General features: G+C 42.8%; 1 protein-coding gene across 2 annotated transcripts in view; it reads right to left on the bottom strand.

The window, feature by feature from the left end:
• The window catches only part of CTNNAL1 (catenin alpha like 1), a 333,934-nt gene that overhangs the window by 38,431 nt on the left and 274,297 nt on the right, over positions 1-21,206 (bottom strand). The gene's annotated exons all lie outside the window — the stretch shown is intronic.

The raw sequence follows: 21,206 nt of genomic DNA, 5'->3' as shown, positions 1-21,206 counted from the left end.
GCTGAATGGGGTCCCCAAAGTGGATGGACACTTATCTAGGCCAAACTCCACCAGTAGGCCCAGCCCCACAGCAACCACATGAGCTGATCCGGGGGAAATTACACCGCAAGTTCCATGTTTAATAATAAACATTAATATAACGAGTAACAAACTAAAATAGCACATGAAGTTCATGTTAAATGTAATGTTGAATATATTTAAACGCTGGCTTTTAATATGGCTGGCTCACCATTATAATGACAAGGATAACATTAACAGCTTCACTACAATATTTTTAGGTAAGGAATAAAAATGCACTACCCAAGCCACAAAGATCAAAGTATGACCAAAAAATACTATAAAAGGAAGCTTGCATGTACAGGAGAGAATCACAAAGGCACACACTGATTGTTTTACACAAAGATACAAAATTCAAACCAGATGGGCCATTCCATGGCAACTCACGTTACAAAGTGACATAGCAAGGTAGGTGCATGGCTATCAACTGAAAAAGGAATTTATGTTAAATTAATTGTATTTACTAAAAAAATAAAAAGACAGGTCATGATTTCAAAAACGGAATACGGGAAATGCTATGTCACTTTGTAATGTGAGTTACCTGGAATGACCCAGATCATTGTTTTCCTGTAGAATTCCAATATTTCTCCAAGTAGAATGACATGTAACTAAAAAAAAAAAAAAAAAAAATAGCAATAGTGTAGTATAGCAAGTCTGTTATTTACACCACCTGAGAACTGGCATCCAGAACTCTAAAAGAGGTGTCAGAATAAGCACCCTTTCTCCTCTAAACAAGTACAGGAAAGATGTATGCCCACCCAAATAGGAATGACAGTAAAAAAAACTGGAGCAGAGCTATAGTGTGTCCCCCTTTGTTATTAAGCTTACACTTTAATTGACTGTACTGAGGGCTCCTCGTTTTTACAATCAGATGGATGCAGTGCATCCCATACGTGCTTCTTCTACAGAATCCCATGAAATGCATAAAAAGTAAAAAAAGCACATCTAGTGCATAATCTATTGATATAACTATACCTTTAATAAAAATACACTACAGACATGAATTGAATATATATGTATATTGAGATATATATATATCAATTCATATATATATATATATATATATATATATATATATATATATATAATCTCACAAACAAATAATATATCAATCAAGAAACTGAAATAAAGAGCTTACCGGATTATTATGGACATATAAGCACATCAGAAACTATTTAATAGATCAGATCAATGAAATTAGGGGTGTGCACCGGCCACTTTTCGTGTTTTGTGTTTTGGTTTTGGATCTGGATCTTTCTTCGTGTTTTGGATCTGGATTGGTTTTGCCAAAACCACCCTTCCGTGTTTTGGGTTCTGGGTTTTGTGTTTTGGATCTGTATTTTTTTTTAAAAAAGCATAAAAACAGCTAAAATCACAGAATTTGTTGGTTTCTCTGCTCCTATGCTATTATTAACCTCAATAACCTTAATTTCCACTCATTTCCAGTCTATTCTGAACACCTCACACCTCACAATAGTGTTTTTATGTCCAAAAGGTTGCACCGAGGTAGCTGGATGACTATGCTAAGCGACACGAGTGGGCGGCACAAACACGTGACCCATCTAGGAGTGACACTGCAGTGGCAGACAGGATGGCAGTTAGAAAAACTAGGCCCCAAACTGTACATAATGCAAAGAAAAAAAAGAAGTGCAAGATGGAATTGTCCTTGGGCCCTCCCACCCACCCTTATGTTGTATAAACAGGACATGCACACTTTAACAAATCAATCATTTCAGCGCCAGGGTCTGCCACACAACTGTGGCTGAAATGATTGGTTCGTTTGGGCCCCCACAAAACAAGCTGGCAATTAATGTGTCCCTGCACAAACTGGCTCTACGGAGGCAAGATGTCATCCTCATCCTCCTCATCCACCGATTCCTCACCCTCTTCAGTGTGTACATCCTCATCCTCACAAAGTATTAACTCGTCCCCACTTGAATCCACCACCACAGGTCCCTCTGTACCTTCTGGAGGCTGGTCTCCCTGGAAGAGCTGATAATTCATTTTGATGAACATCATCTTCTCCACATTCTGTGGAAGCAACCTCCTACGCCTTTCGCTGACAAGGTTCCCGGCTGCACTAAACACTCTTTCGGAGTACACACTGGAGGGGGGGCAACTCAGGTAAAATAGAGCCAGCTTGTACAGGGGCCTCCAAATTGCCTCTTTTTCCTGCCAGTACAGGTATGGACTGTCTGTCATGCCTACTTGGATGCTGTCACCGATGTAATCCTCCACCATTCTGTCAATGGTGACAGTATCATATGCAGTGACAGTAGACATGTCAGAAATTGTTGCCAGGTCCTTCAGTCCGGACCAGATGTCCAAACTTGGTCCTGCCTGCCCTGCATCACCGCCAGCGGGTTGCTTAGGATACCTAAGTTTTTTCCTGGCAGCCCCAGTTGCGGGAGAAAATGAAGAAGGAGCCGTTGACGTGTAACGTTCCGCTTCAGCTGACAGTGTGTTCACCAGCAGGTCTTTGCACCTCTGCAGGCTTGTGTCGGCCGGAAAGAGAGACACCACATAGGCTTTAAACCTAGGATCAAGCACGGTGGCCAAAATGTAGTGGTCTGATTTCAACAGATTGACCACCCTGGAATCCTGGCAAAGCGAATGAAGGGCTTCATCCACAAGTCTCACATGCCGAGCGGAATCGCTCCGTCTTAGCTCCTCCTTCACTTTCTCCAGCTGCTTCTGCAAAAGCCTGATGAGGGGAATGACCTGACTCAAGCTGGCTGTGTCTGAACTGACTTCACGTGTGGCAAGTTCGAAGGGCTGGAGAACCTTGCACAACACGGAAATCATTCTCCACTGCGCTTGAGTCAGGTGCATACCCCCTCCTTTGCCTATGTCATAGGTGGATGTATAGGCTTGTATGGCCTTTTGCTGCTCCTCCATCCTCTGAAGCATATAGAGGGTTGAGTTCTACCACGTCACAACCTCTTGCTTCAGGTGATGGCGGGGCAGGTTCAAGAGTGTTTGCTGGCGCTCCAGTCTTCGGCACGCAGTCGCTGAATGGCGAAAGTGGCCAGAAATTTTTCGGGCCACCCAAAGCATCTCCTGCACGCCCCTGTCGCTTTTCAGAAAATTCTGCACCACCAAGTTTATTGTGTGAGCAAAACATGGGACGTGCTGGAATTTGCCCAGATGTAATGCCCGCACAATATTGGTGGCGTTGTCAGATATCACAAATCCCCAGGAGAGTCTAAGTGGGGTAAGCCACTGGGCGATGATTTCCCTCAGTTTCTCTAAGAGGTTGTCGGCGGTGTGCCTCTTACTGAAACCGGTGATACACAGCGTAGCCTGCCTTGTAACGAGCTGGCGTTTCTGAGATGCTGCTACTGGTGACGCTGCTGCTGTTGCTGCGTAAGGTGATACATCTACCCAGTGGGCTGTCACAGTCATATAGTCCTTAGTCTGCCCTGTTCCACTTGTCCACATGTCCGTGGTTAAGTGGACATTGTGTACAACGGCATTTTTCAGGACACTGAGGAAACTTTTTCTGACGTTTCTGTACAGTCTCGGTATCGCCTGCCTAGTGAAGTGTAATCTAGACGGGATTTGGAACCGGGGACACACTACCTCCATCAATTGTCTACATCCCACTGCACTATTGGCGGATACCGGACGCACGTCTAACACCAACATAGCAGTCAAGGCCTCAGTTATACGTTTTGCTTCAGGGTGACTGCTGTCGTACTTCATCCTCCTCGCTAAGGACTGTTGGAGGGTCAATTGTTTAGTAAAAGTAGTGGTGTTCCTACTTCCTCTCTGGGATGATGAACGACTCCCAGCAACAGCAGCAGCGGCAGCAGTAGGCGTAGCAATGCAGGATCCTCCAGAGGAATCCCGGATAGGAGAGTCAGTCATGCCAGTGACATGGCCTGCAGGACTACTTCCGATCCTGACTAAGGAGGAAATTGACGAGGAGGGAGTTGACGGTGTGGTTTGCAGGCGCTTGGATACAACAGGACAACGGGATTTAGGTGTCCCTGGACTGCTTACGGTCTTAGCCAAAGTTTCTGAACTTGACAGTAACTTTTTATGAACGCGCTGCAGGTGCCGTATAAGGGAGGATGTTCCTAGGTGGTTGACGTCCCTACCCCTACTTATTTCACCTTTACATATGGTACATATGGCAAGACAGTTGTTGTCCGGATTTGGATAGAAATATTGCCAGACCAAAGAGGTGGAATGTTTGGTCTTCTGCCCAGGCATGACCGTGATGGGCTTTTTCATCCCACGGACAACAACTGTCTCCCCCGGAGCCTGATTTAAACAAACCACATCACCATCAGAATCCTCCTCGCCAACTTCCTCCTCAGCGCCAGCTACACCAGTATCCTCATCCTGTTGTACTTCAACAGTGACATCTTCAATTTGCATATCAGCAAGTGGACTGTGGGTGCTCCTTTCAGCACTTGCAGGGGGCGTGCAAATGGTGGAAAGAGCCACCTCTTCCCGTCCAGTGCTGGGAAGGTCAGGCATCGCAACCACCACCACACTTGGACTCTCCTTGGGGATTTGTGATATCTTCTTAGAAAGCACAGTTCTTCGCTGTGCTTTTGCCAGCTTAACTCTTGATTTTTTTAGTGGGAGGAGGGCTTCCATTGTCATGTGAAGCTGAACCACTAGTCATGAACATACTAGGGATCGACCTTAGCCGTTCCTTGCCACTCCGTGTCGTAAATGGCATATTGGCAAGTTTACATTTCTCTTCAGCTGATTTAAATGTTTTTTTCAAGGTCATTTTCCTGAACTTTGCCATTTGGGATTGTATGTGCCCTCTACTATGACATTGGGCATCGGCCTTGGCAGACGACGTTGATGGCATGTTATCGTCTATGTCATGACTAGTGGCAGCAGCTTCAGCACTAGGAGGAAGTGGTTCTTGATCTTTCTCTATTTTATTTTTATCGGAGAAAGTTTGGTCCTCCATTTATGTTATATCGATTTGATATATACGTGCGGCTAAACACAGAAAATAATTTTTTTTTTGGTTTGGACTGGAGTGTACTTTCGGGGGTTACAGCACCCTTAACGGTCAAGCCAGCCGGCCCTTTACTTATGACACAGGCGCACGCTTGGCACTACTTTGTTGATGCACGTGCGGCTACTGTGCACACAATTCACAAACACAGAAAATAATTTTTTTTTGGTTTGGACTGGAGTGTACTTTCGGGGGTTACAGCACCCTTAACGGTCAAGCCAGCCGGCCCTTTACTTATGACACAGGCGCACGCTTGGCACTACTTTGTTGATGCACGTGCGGCTACTGCGCACACAATTCACAAACACAGAAAATAATTTTTTTTTTGGTTTGGACTGGAGTGTACTTTCGGGGGTTACAGCACCCTTAACGGTCAAGCCAGCCGGCCCTTTACTTATGACACAGGCGCACGCTTGGCACTACTTTGTTGATGCACGTGCGGCTACTGCGCACACAATTCACAAACACAGAAAATATATAATTTTTTTAGCACTTGGGGGGAGCACCCCTGATGGACAGAGCACCCCCTGGACAACACTACAGCACCCCTTTAGGACTGGGACACTGCACAGGACTTTGGAGTGGACACAGCCCCTATGGAGAACTGACTGCACAACACAGTCCAGCCAGCCCCTATGGACTTTGAAGTAGTGGACACAGCCCCTATTAACAACAGCAGCACAGCACAACACAGCCAGCCCCTATGGACTTTGAAGTAGTGGACAACAGCAGCACTACACTACACTACACTACACAGCCCTAACTCCCACCCTCCCTCTTCACTGTCCACAGCCGAGTGAGAAAATGGCGCCGACGCGGGTACCTTATATAGGATCCAAAACCCGCGAGACTCGGAAGGCGGGATGATGACGTTTTGCCTCGATTTCAGATCCGAGTCAGGCGGGAAAAGTCGAGCCTGACTCGGATCGGACTCGGATCGGGGGGGTTCGGATTTCAGAAATCCGAACCCGCTCACCCCTAAATGAAATGAATAATCAGTTTTGACCTAAGGGGTATTACAAAGCAGTTATTAATTAAGCCATACTTGCCTACTTTTGAAAAAGCATTTCAGGGAGATTGTGAAAGTAACACCTATGAGCATGGCGGTAAAGTGGGCGTGTGCTGCTACATCTGATAGGTGGTGTGTCATAATACTGACTCACATACAAATGTAAATAAGCCCCAAAGCAGTTAGTAAGATCTATTTGTTGATGAAAACACACTGATACTTCTCAGATAATGCATGTAGCCAAAGGGTCCATTGTGCCTTATAACCAATGCAGGGAAATTATATTAATGATCCTACTTGAACACATATTTCTCTGTTTTTTATATATATATAACAGTGTCATAATGCTACTATTTCAGGGAGTCTCCCCAACAATAAGGGACAGTTGGCAAGTATGAATTGAGCAAATAAAAATTTGTACAGAATATAGACTGTGGAGAGACTTAAAAATTAGAGCCAGTGAAGAAAAAATTATAAAACAATTAACGCAATAGATATCAGGGCTGTAACTAGGAGTGTGCGACCAGTGCTGCTGCACAGAGCACAGGGCTTTGTCGCTGCCCCATGGCCCTTTCTTCTGGCTAGCAAGATGCCCAGAACAACACCCTCCAATCAATATCGCTGTGGCATTGCTGTTTGTAGCATCCTTACAGGCAGAAACCTTGTTGAGTGTACAGCTGCCCGGAACGTCTTCAAGATGCTCCTGGCACTGCTGCAGGTGATGATGGCCCTGACCCCTATTCGCGACATCATGCACAACGGGGGTGACACAGGGCACTGTTAAGCCCTGTTATGGCCCTGATGGATATAAATGTGTTGGGCCTTTATAACAGAATATAGATGCCAATACAAAAAACTAGAGAATATTTAAAAGACAAACAAAAAAAACATTGGGTGATGGTAAAGGATCCGGTTTTAGGTTAAGGGTCCAATAGACAAAATAAAAAAAATGGCTTTAACCACTTCACTGACATTATTTTTCACCAAAAACCTGTCAGAAATTTTTATTTTTTTTATTTTAATATAATTTTTTTATTGAAGCGTCATGTATAATACATTTTCCATATACAGAAAATACAATGCAAAGACAAAAATCAAAATAATAAGATTGTACAAATATATATCTCTATATATTAAGTTGACTTTATAAGTTTCATTGTAACAGTGTAATATTGTTTACAAATATATTCAGCAGATATATTATCATTTGTATGAACAATATATAACAAATTAAATTTAAATAAAAGAAAATAATTCTCTCCTCCCCTCCCCCCGTCGGCCCACCTAGTCAGAATCTGCATCTAAGGTGATAGGTGGATCATTATCGATCATTCTTAGTAAGTACCATGAAGTAATATGGAGACTTTGGTGTATTTCACGTCTCATATCTATGGACAATGTAGATATGTAACTTTCCCACATATTGAAGAATCTCTGCGTTTTGTATTCTTTCTCCAAAATAACCTCCACCCATTCCATTCGAAATAAATGAAATATTTTAGATCTGAATAATGATAAGGATGGGGTAAATGTTATCCATTCTTGTAAAATAGTTTTGCGGCCTGCTGCACTTATAGCTATTAGTAGTCTTCTCCCTCCCTTGCTTATCTTAATATTTGGTGGCAGAATGCCTAATACAGCCCATTCTGCTGTTGATGGCAAATAATTTATTAAACTGGTTTCTGCGTACTCTTTTATTTGTAGCCATAATATTCTGACCAATGGACAAAGCCAGAAACAATGAAATAAATTTGCGTTCTCCTCTCCACATCGGTAACAAGAATGTGAATGTGAACGACCCATTTTAAAGCTTCTTTTAGGGGGTAGATACACTCGGTGGAAGATATTTAAAAAAATCTCCACATACATTGCTGATGGGAACTGTTTACGGGAAGTTTCAAGTGTGATCAGTAAGTCATTGATAGTTATTTTTGGTCTTTTACCATTCCAAATAAATCACCTGAACACCTTATTAATATTTTGTAAATCTTTGACTGTTAAAAATAAGAGGAGAGCTTGAAGATAATAGAGGAGTCTTGGAAAAGACACCATTTTAATTAAGTGTATTCTACCCAAATATGATAGGGAAATGTTTCTCCAACCCTCCAACTCCTCTGAGATCTTTTTTATAATTTGTGTATAGTTTAAAGAATAAAGATTGCCAATACTTCGGGGCAAACATACCCCTAAATATTTAAAATTATTTTTAGTTTGATGTAGAAGAGTGTTTCCCATCGTCAGCGGCTGTATAGGTCCTGAACCCAAGCAGAGTGCCACTGATTTTTCCACATTTACTGCAAATCCTGATAGTTTCTCAAATCTGTGTAGAATCTGGGAAATAGCGTTTAGAGAGATAGATGGATCAGCCAAATATAATAGTACATCATCAGCAAATGCCGTTATTTTGATTTCCCTGGATCAAACACAAATTCCCCTAAACTCCACACACCCATCCAATATGCGAAAATAAAGGGTCTATCGCCAAATTGAATAAAAGAGGAGAAAGGGGACAATCCTGTCTGGTTCCCGATGTAACTCTATAGAACTACTGCGCTGTCCATTAATAATTAATGTTGTGGATGGTGTAGTGTACAAGTATTTCCCCATATCCATGAATACAGAACCAAATTCTCTGTCTTGGAGTATGTTAAAGAGGTGTTGCCACAGAACTGAGTCAAATGCTTTCATTGTGTCAAGACTCAATAATATGCTTTTGTTGTGTGTACTTTTGATGATTCTGTGATTGCCGCTATGGCTGCTCTTATCCCTCGAATGGAATGTCGGCCCTTCACAAACCCCAGCTGGTGGGAAGTTAATAAATCAGGGAGAATCGATTGTAGGCGATTTGCCATAATCTTAGCAAAAAGTTTTGTGTCTGTATTCATTAGACTTATAGGTCTGTATGAGTCCATAGAAGTAGGATCCTTTTGCGGTTTGGGAAGTAATATAGTATTTGTGTCTGTAAAATGTGGGAACCATGTGTGTCGGGTAAGTAGATCATTAAACAGTTCGACCAGGGCTGGTGCTACTTGTTGTTTTAATAGCTTAAAATATTCGTTGGATAGGCCAGAAATTAAGTTTAAAGTGTATTTTTTAAAAAATATATTGAAATATTTTATTTAAAAAAAATATACCTTCCCATGTCCATAGGCCCACATTGTAATATCACTTACCACCTGCCAGTAGAATTAGCACCCCAGTGGCAATGATCCACAGCATTAATACCCTTCACCCCCCTACTAGTAGTAGATCCCAGTGGCAGAGGCTCCACCCCCAGTGCCCACAGGCCCCCACTGTATTAGTGCCACACCTCCCCATCAGTCACTGTATATACTATTGTATATTTTTTAAATATTTCCTGCCTGGGTAGGCTATGCGGGGCATAGCCTACCCTTACCCCCCCAGTGCCAAAAGATGACCCCTCCCATTACACCATGTGGTGTAGCCCCCGACCCTTACCTTGTTGCAGAGCACAGCCCCCTGCTGCAGCTGATCTCTGTACACGCAGAGATCAGCATATTTGTGGTCGGAGGAGAACTATGTTCCCCTCCTTGCACTTTTGGTTTAGGTGCATGCGCCCCAGAGTGCCATTTGAATGGCATTTTGGGGCGCGATTTTGGGAGTGATTTCGGAGGTCACCGAACGCAATGTCACTCCCAGGAGTCCTGTGAAGGAGGAGGACATCCATTTGCATTTCCATGTGCAGAACGGTTTTCGTCCATACAAATGGGTGATGCAGAGGGGCAGCAGCAACTTATGGGATGCGACCTGGTCAGGTACTCCTGGCTGCAGTCGCATCTCATGTGGTGATGCTAAGTATGTGGTTAGCATCTAAAGAAAATTCCAAGCATATAAAAAAACAAAACAAAAAAAACAGGCTTCCACAGATGTGGATTATGTGTAGCCTACAGAGGCAAATTGATTGAGTTTGTTGTGAATAACTAAACATAAAATGTATAATTACCTGTAATACTAAGAATATAGTAAATATACTTCATGGATTGTGTGTGTATTTTTCTACATTGCTCTGAACGGAATCGGTATGACATACTGCCGGACTAAAGCCCGACGGATGTAATACCGACGCCGGAAGACAGAAGAATGAAGATTCCTACAGGGTAAGTATTTAAGATATCCCTAACTCTTTCCCCACCCATCCCTAAACCTCCCTTAGGGGTGCCTAACCCTAACTTCCCCCCATAGTACCTAACCCTAACCTCCCCCCCATGGGTGCCTAAACCTAACCCCCCCTCTCCACACTTTAAACCTAACCCTCCCGGAGGGGGGCGCATAACCATAACCTCCTCCCCTAGCTCCTAACCCCCATTCCCCTAGCCTAACCCTAACCTTCCCCGGGGGGTGCCTATCCCTAAATCCGCCCGGGGGTCCCTAAACCTAACCCGGGCTAAGTGTATACTTACCCGAAAGAGGACGACGATCAGTCCAGCGTCCTCAGCGCCGTGATTAACATAGGCGTCGGTATTTCAACACCTATGTTAAATCCCTTGCCGGGATTACGCTGTCGGGATTGAGACCGGCGGCCGCATAACTATATCCCTTTGTGAATTTATGTAATATTAAAAAGAGTTTAGAAATTCCCTTAATACCTTCACATTTAAAGCACATAACTGTCCTGCGAAGCACTGTATTAAGTGTTTTTGGTGTTTTCAACACATACAAAGTAATTGGAAAGATAGAGATTCTGAAAAATATATTGTCTCAAACAAAAAATGCAATGGTTTTTAATTTAAAAACATTGGCCCTCATTCAGAGCCGTTCGCTATTTGCGTTCGTTCGTTGAAAAACAAGGGGTGGCTATTCAAATGATCCGTTCGCACATTGCAGTCTGTTCACACCTCTAAGTCTGAACGAGCGAGCAAAACATACGCTCTTTTATTTGTTAAAAACGCCCCCTGGCCGCTCGCACCATACGTCATGTCCGCTATTTATTAGATTAATCGAGTACATCGAACAGGATATGAACTGCTCGCTATTCTTGTGGTTGGTTTTTTCAACCGCTATTTTGCGAGCAGTTCTAAGTTAAAAAAAACCAAGTGACGTGGTCATTGACGCTGCTATATTAATTATGCACACCCATAAAACGCCCGTTTTGACCTATAAGCACGCCTGCGTTCTGATCTCCACTCCCCGTTTTCAAGCACCTTCCCCTGTTACCACCCACATACGCCTCATTCTGTCACTCAAAATAGCAGGCACTCGCTATATTGCGTACAAACGATTTTCAGCCGCACTGACTGGTTCGTGCATGCGTACTAAAAACCGTACGCATGCGCAGATGTGCGAACATCGCTCGGAACGAACGTACTGCCGCTAGCGAGTGGCTCTGAATGAGGGCCATTATCCCTTAAGGGTCTAAATCAGGAGTTCAAGCTTCAATATTTTTTTAAATAAATAATAACAGTTTCTTTTATAAATACAAGTTGAGTCTCCTATATCCAAAATGTTTGGGACTATCGGAATATTCTGTATTTTGGAATATTTGCATACAATAATTAAATATCTTTGGAATGGGACCCAAATCACAGAATGCATTTATGTATTATATACACCTTATACACACACTTGGTGGGCAGGCCCATAATTATGGCAATTATTATGCCAAGATCCTCTTTGATGCTATTTAGCAGTTATATTATTAGGTTCAGCATGGTTAGAGTGTGCACTTGCATTTGTCTATTTATGCTTGCAGCACTACAAGTCTCAGCAGGTAGCGCCTCACATTGTGCTTAGTGTGAGCAATGTAGGGCCCCTCCCCCTATGTATTTGTACTGTGTGTATGTATGTACGTACACTGGAATGACGAGACTCCTCCCACCTTCATTAGCACCCCTCTCACCTGTTCCTGGGTATTTTTAATTAGCAAGGAGTCCTTCCACTCCAAGACTGCACATCTAATGAGGCACACTGAGGGTAAGACCTATTATTGGTATTGGGGTGCGGGGCTCTCTGGGCTGGTGTGGCTGGACTGCTTCATGGCATCATAATGTACACTTTTTCACTTCTTTAGTTTGTTTTTTATATATGTAGCACTTTATACACTGTTTATTATAACCTCCTACTTAGGTAGGACTTAACACATAGGCTTTTTTTGTTATTCTTTAACCCTCACTTTAAATCTCACACTAGTGTGATGCCATGGGGTGGTTCTGCTGGGTTGGCCTGGGGGGTCCCGTGCCCTATATTTGTTCCATGGGAGTGTTAGGGACCTGCCTCATAGAGGTCATATGGACGCAGTGGGCAGGCCCATAATTATGGCCATTATTATGCCAAGATCCTCTTTGATGCTATTTAGCAGTTATATTATTAGGTTCAGCATGGTTAGAGTGTGCACTTGCATTTGTCTATTTATGCTTGCAGCACTACAAGTCTCAGCAGGTAGCGCCTCACATTGTGCTTAGTGTGAGCAATGTAGGGCCCCTCCCCCTATGTATTTGTACTGTGTGTATGTATGTACGTACACTGGAATGACGAGACTCCTCCCACCTTCATTAGCACCCCTCTCACCTGTTCCTGGGTATTTTTAATTAGCAAGGAGTCCTTCCACTCCAAGACTGCACATCTAATGAGGCACACTGAGGGTAAGACCTATTATTGGTATTGGGGTGCGGGGCTCTCTGGGCTGGTGTGGCTGGACTGCTTCATGGCATCATAATGTACACTTTTTCACTTCTTTAGTTTGTTTTTTATATATGTAGCACTTTATACACTGTTTATTATAACCTCCTACTTAGGTAGGACTTAACACATAGGCTTTTTTTGTTATTCTTTAACCCTCACTTTAAATCTCACACTAGTGTGATGCCATGGGGTGGTTCTGCTGGGTTGGCCTGGGGGGTCCCGTGCCCTATATTTGTTCCATGGGAGTGTTAGGGACCTGCCTCATAGAGGTCATATGGACGCGGTGGGCAGGCCCATAATTATGGCCATTATTATGCCAAGATCCTCTTTGATGCTATTTAGCAGTTATATTATTAGGTTCAGCATGGTTAGAGTGTGCGCTTGCATTTGTCTATTTATGCTTGCAGCACTACAAGTCTCAGCAGGTAGCACCTCACATTATGCTTAGGGTGTGCAATCTAGGGCCCCTCCACCTTATACACACAGCCTGCAGGTCATTTATACAATATATTCAATAATTTTGTGGCTCAAACAAAGTTTGTGTACATTGAACCATCAAAAAGTAAAGTTTTCACTAATCTCTGTCATGCAAAAAAATTTCTGTATTTGGAATATTGCGTATTTCGGAATATTTGGATATGGAGACTCAACCTGTATATAACTACTTTTTGTTTAATTATCACTTTTTCTTATAGATAACAATTACAATTGATTTGGTACACAAGTAGGAAGTTGATGGCGGAACAAACTATCCCTAATATCCTATGCATATTAATACCCAATATATGTAATTCCCAATTCCTATGAACACTGGAACGCATAATGTTTTTCTGCTTTCATTACCTGTGCGGAAGAAGAAGACAATAAGGGTGAGCTGTTTTACTTATTTAATGTATGTATAAATAGTCTGAAATTTACATTACCCCACTACACATTGAAAAAGACTGTTTTGGACTGCTGAAACGCATTAGTTAAGGGGTAAGTGTTTTCCACACTCAGGAAATCTCTAACATCCCAAACACTGCAATAAGAATCCAAGAGTTTTTTGTGGAACAATTTTGAATTTTTGATGCGTTTATTAGGGACGGAGTGAAGAGGGCCCGTGTGCAGGTTCCATCCAGGCCCCCTCCTCTCTGGCAGCACAGTAGACTCTGGCTTTTCGCCCACACCATGTTCCCAGTGACTTCTCTACTACACATGCACAAGATAACGCCTTAGATGTGTTTGTTAATATGTATGATTTTCATGAAATCCACTGCATCCATCTGATTGTAAAAATGAGGAGCCTTCAATACAAGTGATTAAAGTGTAAGCTCAATACTAAAGATGAACACATTAAAGGTGACCTCCAATTTTTCTTGGTATGATTCCTATTTGGGTGGGCATATCTTTCCTTTAGTTCTTCTTGACTTAACTCGTGTTTAGAGGAGAACTGGTAGTTATTCAAATGCTTTTTTTGAGTTTATGTACACCAATTCTTACATGGGGATAAATGAAAAAGCCTGCAGACAGTCCTAAGAGTCTGGTGATTTAAAGCGGCAATATTTTAAAAGCCAAAACCAACTTAGCTAAATCAACTGAATCTTGCAGACTATTATATTTACCCTATGGTCAGGCCCAGTGACAGCAGGGTACAAAGGGTGCCTGTCCCAGGCCCCGAGTGGCCCAGAGTCTGGATTGGCCCAAAAAATAAAGACTTTGGGACAGTGGCACTAACCTCCTAAATTTGAATCAGGAAATGCACTGTTGCTGGAGGGACAGAGCAGTACTAAGAAACAAAAAATCAAGGGCAACAACCACCCCATGGTTACCCATCCTTTTGAGGAAACGTCATGTGCCGCTGTGTGCGCACCATAGTCACTGACGATGTGGCAGCAGTGTCATTACGTGCATAGCTGCGTCTGCCCTTCTCTGTCGCTGCCTCCCTTCCCTGATGCCACAGCTACCTAGGCGGTGCAAACCTGGAGGGGAGCAAGCACGCGGCTGGTCCTGGCCAAGCAACATCGTCTGCTGCACAGCAGCACTACAGACACCCTCCCCACCCAACCCTGGAGCAGCTGCAGCATAGCAGCAGGGTCTATGCATGGCAGCCACCACCACTGACTCCTGCTGCAGTGTCAGTACATTATTACCCCTTGGACATCTACTGTCAGAGAATTGCACTGCTGGCACAGAGGATGGGTGCACAACTGCCTGGACTGTTGACCACTGGACTACTGACCACAGTATTGAGTCACACTGTGGATTACTATTCTCATAGACATGGTCCACTGTCTCCGGCTGTTATATTATGACAGTCACAGCTGACAGACTGTCTACAACAAAAAATACAGGGTGTTTCACTCACTCTAGGCCCCTTAATTTTTATTATAACTTTTAAAGTAATTGATGTAATTTCAGTAAATTTTACACATACGTTGGCCTATGAGAAACATGAGGAAGTCATAGCAAGTGTTGAATGTGTTCTCCATTAGCATCCAGGCCAGCTGTTCACACATGCGCAAAGTGAAGGCCAGCTGTTCACCACCCTAGGAAGCCAATGAGGATGGCAGTTGGTGCGGTTCCCCTATTTGATCTGGAGCCACCACTGCTAGTCAGTAGGTAATCCTGCTTCTGACAGTGGTGTTGTGTACTGAGGAGTCCTCATTCATCGTGTCTGTGTATTACGTGCCAATATGAACCTTTATTGACTCAGTTTTCCAGTACTTCTGTCCAGCTGTGTACCAGATCATGTCGGCATGTAACACATAGACACAAAGTGGGGCTGTGTAGAATTTCACTAAAAATTATAAGAAAAACTTTGTGGCCAATAGCGAGTGAAACACCCTCTAAAAATTGGCTGCAGCCAACACCATAATCAATGACACAGTGTGAGGTAAGTGTATTTGTATTTTATTTTATACTTGTTATTTCATGTACTGGCACTCTCAGGGGTAGGGATGTGTGGGGGGGTTAGAATGGGAAGGGGGCAAAGGCAACCATGTGCCTTGCCCCAAGATTTCTGTTGCCGGCCCTGCCCATTGTATCAGTACAATGTTGGATGTTAGTAATAATCACTAGGATGTCTGCTCCATATTAGACATTGTAAACAGTGGGATGTAACATCATCCTTAAGCACTTGGCCCCTTTAATGAAAATATCCCTGCTATGTACAAAGGGGAACTCACAGGGACAGTGGTTGCGGTAACTGCATTCCCTGCGAGTTATAGCTCCGACTTTATGTGGAAGCCTTTCAAAGAAGTGAAAGACTTCTCTGGGGAAAGCAGACATTGCATACGCACGCAGTATCAGCATTCCGTCACCATCCGGAGGCTGTCGGGGAGAGATCGGAAGATCTCTCTTCTGCTTGCAAGCCTTCATAGGTATAAAGCAGTTTACACCATCTGAAGAAAACTACCAGGGTTTGGTACGTTGAAAATAATGGGGGCTGCGATCTGCAGCGATAATAAGCACTTTGTCTGAGATTTTTGTGCTATTAGTACATAGCTACAATACATAAAATTATGCAGAACATGCAGTTTCTACATCATTTTATAGAAAAATTGTTGATCCATATGCCAGACTGATGTGACTCCTCTCTTTCTCTGAATTGCAGATAAGTTGTCACTACTGTTCCCATCAGATGCTGTTATATTGATTGTAAAGCACAGCTTTGAAAAATTATTTTAGGTAAATTGACACTACTTTTATATTATGAGCAATTTCTATAAATGAAGTTAGGAATTTAATTTGAATCTGCAATGGTCTACTGCCCTCTTACAAATTGATTATCTTAGACTTTATTGCATCCCAATTTAGTGTGTGCTGAGTACAGGGGGTGGGGTTCCAATCAGTGAGCACACAGACAAATGTTTGTAGCTTTAGTTATTAGTAATCAGTTAGATTATATAGCCATAGGCTGCTATAATCAGCCTTAGATTCAAAGTGTTAGATGAGTGTAATTACAATTTGATAACTAAGATGAAGTTACGTCGGAGATAAGCTGGAGGAAAACTGAGGGAGAACATCCTCAAAGCCAGGACATTTTCTGAATGGCATCAAGCAACATACTTATGTGAATGACCTAATTCACCACCAATTGCTGTATGCATATCCAGGAAACTCCTTACTGCACTCACTGCTTGGACATTGCAAGTACCTCCCTATCTTCATGCTGCTCTTGTTGATTGATCTTGTTGTTCAAAACACTTGATCGGCTCTGTACACTGTAATTTTTGCCTTCATACTACTGAAAATCTTGTTTGTATTGACTTTTTCCATTGCATCAAATCTATCCACTTTAATCAATCTTTATTTTAATAACGAATTCCTACACCCACTACTCACACACCTCTCTTTATATTTCACCTTTTGTGCTCATACATTAGCAGCACTGTTCTTTTACCTGTATTTTTGAACATTTAACAACTTTTATCCACACTGTCTTTACTTCACACAGCCTCCAGTACAGTTTTCATCTTACCTATTACCTCACCCACAGCATGGACACCCTTACTTCAAACACCCCCCTTATTCAGTGTCCACATAATCCTCTACTTTATCCATCCCTATCCTCCCCTCTTGCCTCCTCCACATGTTGTTCCCCTTTTTTCTCTCATCAGTCTGGTTTCCAACCCTCTGCCTCTTTCCCCAGCCTTTCTTGTTCTTCAACTCTCAACCACCTCCCTTCCTCCATGGCCTTGTTACCCCACCACTAAGCCCTATGCCCTCCTGGTTCTACCTGTCACCTTCCAGGGCTGCCAAGAGAAATTCTGGGCCCGATACAGCAACATCCTGTGGGACCACAGCATGTTGGGCATGGCTGCACCCATTTGTGGGTGGGTCCAGCATATGAGATGCACCCACTCGCAGGAACATGGCATAGCACCCAGAAGCTGGGACTAAAGTATTCACTACTATATTAGGATGGCAGGACAGTCCCGTAAAAGCTGCATATTTAGCTGGATGTATTTAGATGCTAAACAGACAAAAATTAAAGTGCTACAACTTTATTTTGTACCTTTCTCATGTAAAGAACACAAACAAAATCTATTTTTTGTCATAGAGAGAGATGAATGAAGGACTTAATTTTGACATAACATCAGATCATCTTAATCACACACATCCTGCAGCACGTATCCTAATCCACTGCTCCATGCTCCTCCATCATCTACCCCATCTGTGTCACTCCCGTCTGTCTGCCCCTCCCCTGTAGAATGTAAGCTCGTCCCTCACATGCTTCTCCTCCCCCCTACTTATAGTATCATTTACTCCTAACTACCCAATTGGCACCTAACACTTGGTTGCTGAGGCCCTGCTGCTTGTGTTATGCAGCTATGTTTATAAACCATGTCGTTGTCCTGCATTGTTTTGTATTGCTATCAACTGTTTTTCTTGTGTGCTCATGTATGTACTGTGTAAGGCGCTGCGGAACCTTTGTGGCGCCATATAAAGGATAATAATAACAACAACAACATGGAGTATTTATGACCGAGAGTTACATTCTTATTTTCCATTATTTGTCTAATTTAGATAAAATCTTTTTCTTAGATAAAAGCAGTTTTAAAGATTTGAACACCTACAGGTTTTATAACAATACATTTGCAGCAATTTGCAGTACTATTTACATTATATATTTTATTTCTATTTATTGACATTTTGGCATATAGTGCTGTACCATTCTCTGTTTTATACAATTGTGTTGCATTGTAATGCACCACATCAACACATATTAAGTTAAAGAAAATGCATAATACAAAAAAAAATTAAAATACAAATATTGAGAACTATAGAAGAGATGGGGAACCAGGGGTGCAAGTAGGTTGATTATTATTTTTACTACATGAACTTCTGATAACAGAGGTTCCCAAACTTTTTTTGGACCACTGCACCCTAGAGTATCAGAATTGTTTTTAAGGCACCCCTAAGCCAAAGATTTGTTATTGAGAATTTCAGAAAAAAATGTAGTGAAGTAAATTGTACTGCCTGTCATCCTCAGGTTTAGTTATATAGTGGTGGACAGGTTTGTGCTTCTGTTTGTCCACATATTTACATTACATTGACCATAAAGAATTTGATTTGGTGCTGGACCACCAACCTGAGGCACCCCTGCAAGTTTCCCAAGGCACCCCAGGGTGCCATAGCACACAGTTTGGGAACCACTGTCCTAGAAAAAAAATATCTTCACTGTGTTCTGTTACATTGCACCTGCTTAACTTTTTATAAGAAGACTTTGTACAATAATGGCTGCTTAGCAGCTGTACATCTGCAGAACATTTTCCATGTTCCAAGTTGCCCTTGACAAACAAATATTAATTCTTTGTAAAGCATCTCATATTTCAGCTGCCATTTCCATGTCCAACCTATTAAAGAAGATATGGAGATACATTCCCTAATATCAGCACTATTTTAAAATAATTCATTTCAATTTTGTGTTCAGTTTTATTACAGAGTTCCATATAACCAACAATCCCTTTATATCATCCCAGTGCTTACAGAACTGTCTGGGTTTTTAAACATATGCAGTTTTAAAATTATAACTTTTATGTTTTATTGACACTTTAATAAATTTGCAATCTTTTACTTTGATTCATGTTTTGATCATTTACTATTGATATTGATTTTTTTTTTAAGCACATTTACATTACTAATATCTTTTGTATTAACCAATGGCACTGTTTCTTTATCATTCTTTTTATCCAACCCCTTTAAGAGCCTGTAAACTAAAATACAAGTTTTCTAATATGAAAAGGCACCTAACTTTTATACAATGTATCTCAAGGAGCAACATATTTCAGAAATATGTAGCACCTCCATACATTCAGTATCAATTCATAGGACAGTGCACTACAAGAGGGAGGGACTACTACTGGGGGCACTACAAAGGGGAACCACTACTGGGGGCACTACAAGAGGGAGGGACTACTACTAGGGGCACTACAAGAGGGAGGGACTACTACTGGAGGCACTACAAGAGGGAGACCACTACTGGGGGTGCTACAGGGGGGGCACTACAGAGGGGGACCACTACTGTGGATTATAACTGGGGGCACTACAAGGGGGGGTGACTACTACTCCAAGGGTGGACTACTACTGGGGCACTACAAGGGGGGGGACTACTACTACTACTATGGGCACTACAAGGGGAGGGGACAACTACTAGGGGCACTGCATAGGGGGGAGGGGACTACTACCAGGGGCACTACATAGGGGGGAGGGGACTACCACTGGGGGCACTGCATCGAGGGACCACTGCTGGGGGCTCTATAAAAAGGGCAATACTGTGGGGGTACTGCATAGGGGGGAGATTACAACTGGGGCCACTATTTAAGGGGCACTGCATAAGGGTTACCACTATTGGGGACACTGCATGGGGTGTGGACTGCTACTGGGGGCACTATATAAGGAGCACTGCATAAGGGGTACCACTACTGGGGGCACTATATAAGGAGCTTACCACTGGGGGCACAAGGGTCACTGCACAGGGGGGACCACTACTGGGGGCACTGTATAAGGGGCACTGCATAGGGGGGATCACTACTGGAGGCCTGCAGAAGGGGGTCCTCTCTTGGGGCACTGCATATGGGCACCAAGACGGGGCTGTCCCTAATCTTTATTTTACATTAATCCCATATGGCCAGCCTCCACCCTGGAACACTTGAGGGGGGGGGGGGCGCCGTAGCACGCACGTTCTTCGGACACCCTGGCTACACGCAACTCCTCTGCCAGGGCCGCCTGCATGCATTTGCCCCCCAGGCTAAAGGTTGCCAGCCAGCCCCTGTTCCTAAGGGTATTAGCTTGGACTTTGATGCATACTTGCCTACTTTTGAAAAAGCTTTTCAGGGAGATTGCGAAAGCAACACCTATGAACGGTAAAGTGGGCGTGTACTGCTACATCTGAGAAGTGTGCAATAAAATTGATTTACATCCAAATATAAACTAGCGTAAGATCTATTTGTTAATGAAAACACACTGATACTTTTCAGAAAATGCATATAGTCATAGGGACCACTGTGCCTTATAACCAATGCAGGGAAATGACACTAATGATCCCATTTGAATGTATATAGCTCTGTTTTTTATATATAACAGCTTCATAACGGGGGTGAAATGCAATCAGGGAGATTACTAGCCTCTTCAGGGAGACAGGGAGATTGCTACTATTTCAGGGAGTCTCCCTGACAATTAGGGGGGGTTTGGCAAGTATGCTTACATGTGATGCAATGACTGCTTTCAGCCTACAAACTGTCCTATGCATCCCCTTAACCACGTACAGATTGCCATTTTGCAGAGTGTTTCCAAAGACTTTCAAAAGTGCATGCATCTCAAAATGCACTTGGTAAACAAAAACAATGTCTGCAAGTTCGCAATTGACCGATGAAGAGTATATGGCTGCAGTGTTCTTCAACAGGGTTAAAATCAGTAAGTATGCTCAATATTTAAAACAAAAAAACAAAACTACACGAAGCTACAATAACAATAATAATGTATTCTGTTCTGATCATCTGCTCAAACTTTTGGTTGACAATAAAA

The sequence above is a fragment of the Taudactylus pleione genome, unplaced genomic scaffold (genome assembly GCF_031769625.1).
Source record: "Taudactylus pleione unplaced genomic scaffold, aTauple2 ptg000186l, whole genome shotgun sequence".
In the NCBI taxonomy this organism is placed as follows: Eukaryota; Metazoa; Chordata; class Amphibia; order Anura; family Myobatrachidae; genus Taudactylus; species Taudactylus pleione.
The sequence above is the reverse complement of the archived record's forward strand: the minus strand, read 5'-3'. Positions and strand labels throughout refer to the sequence as shown.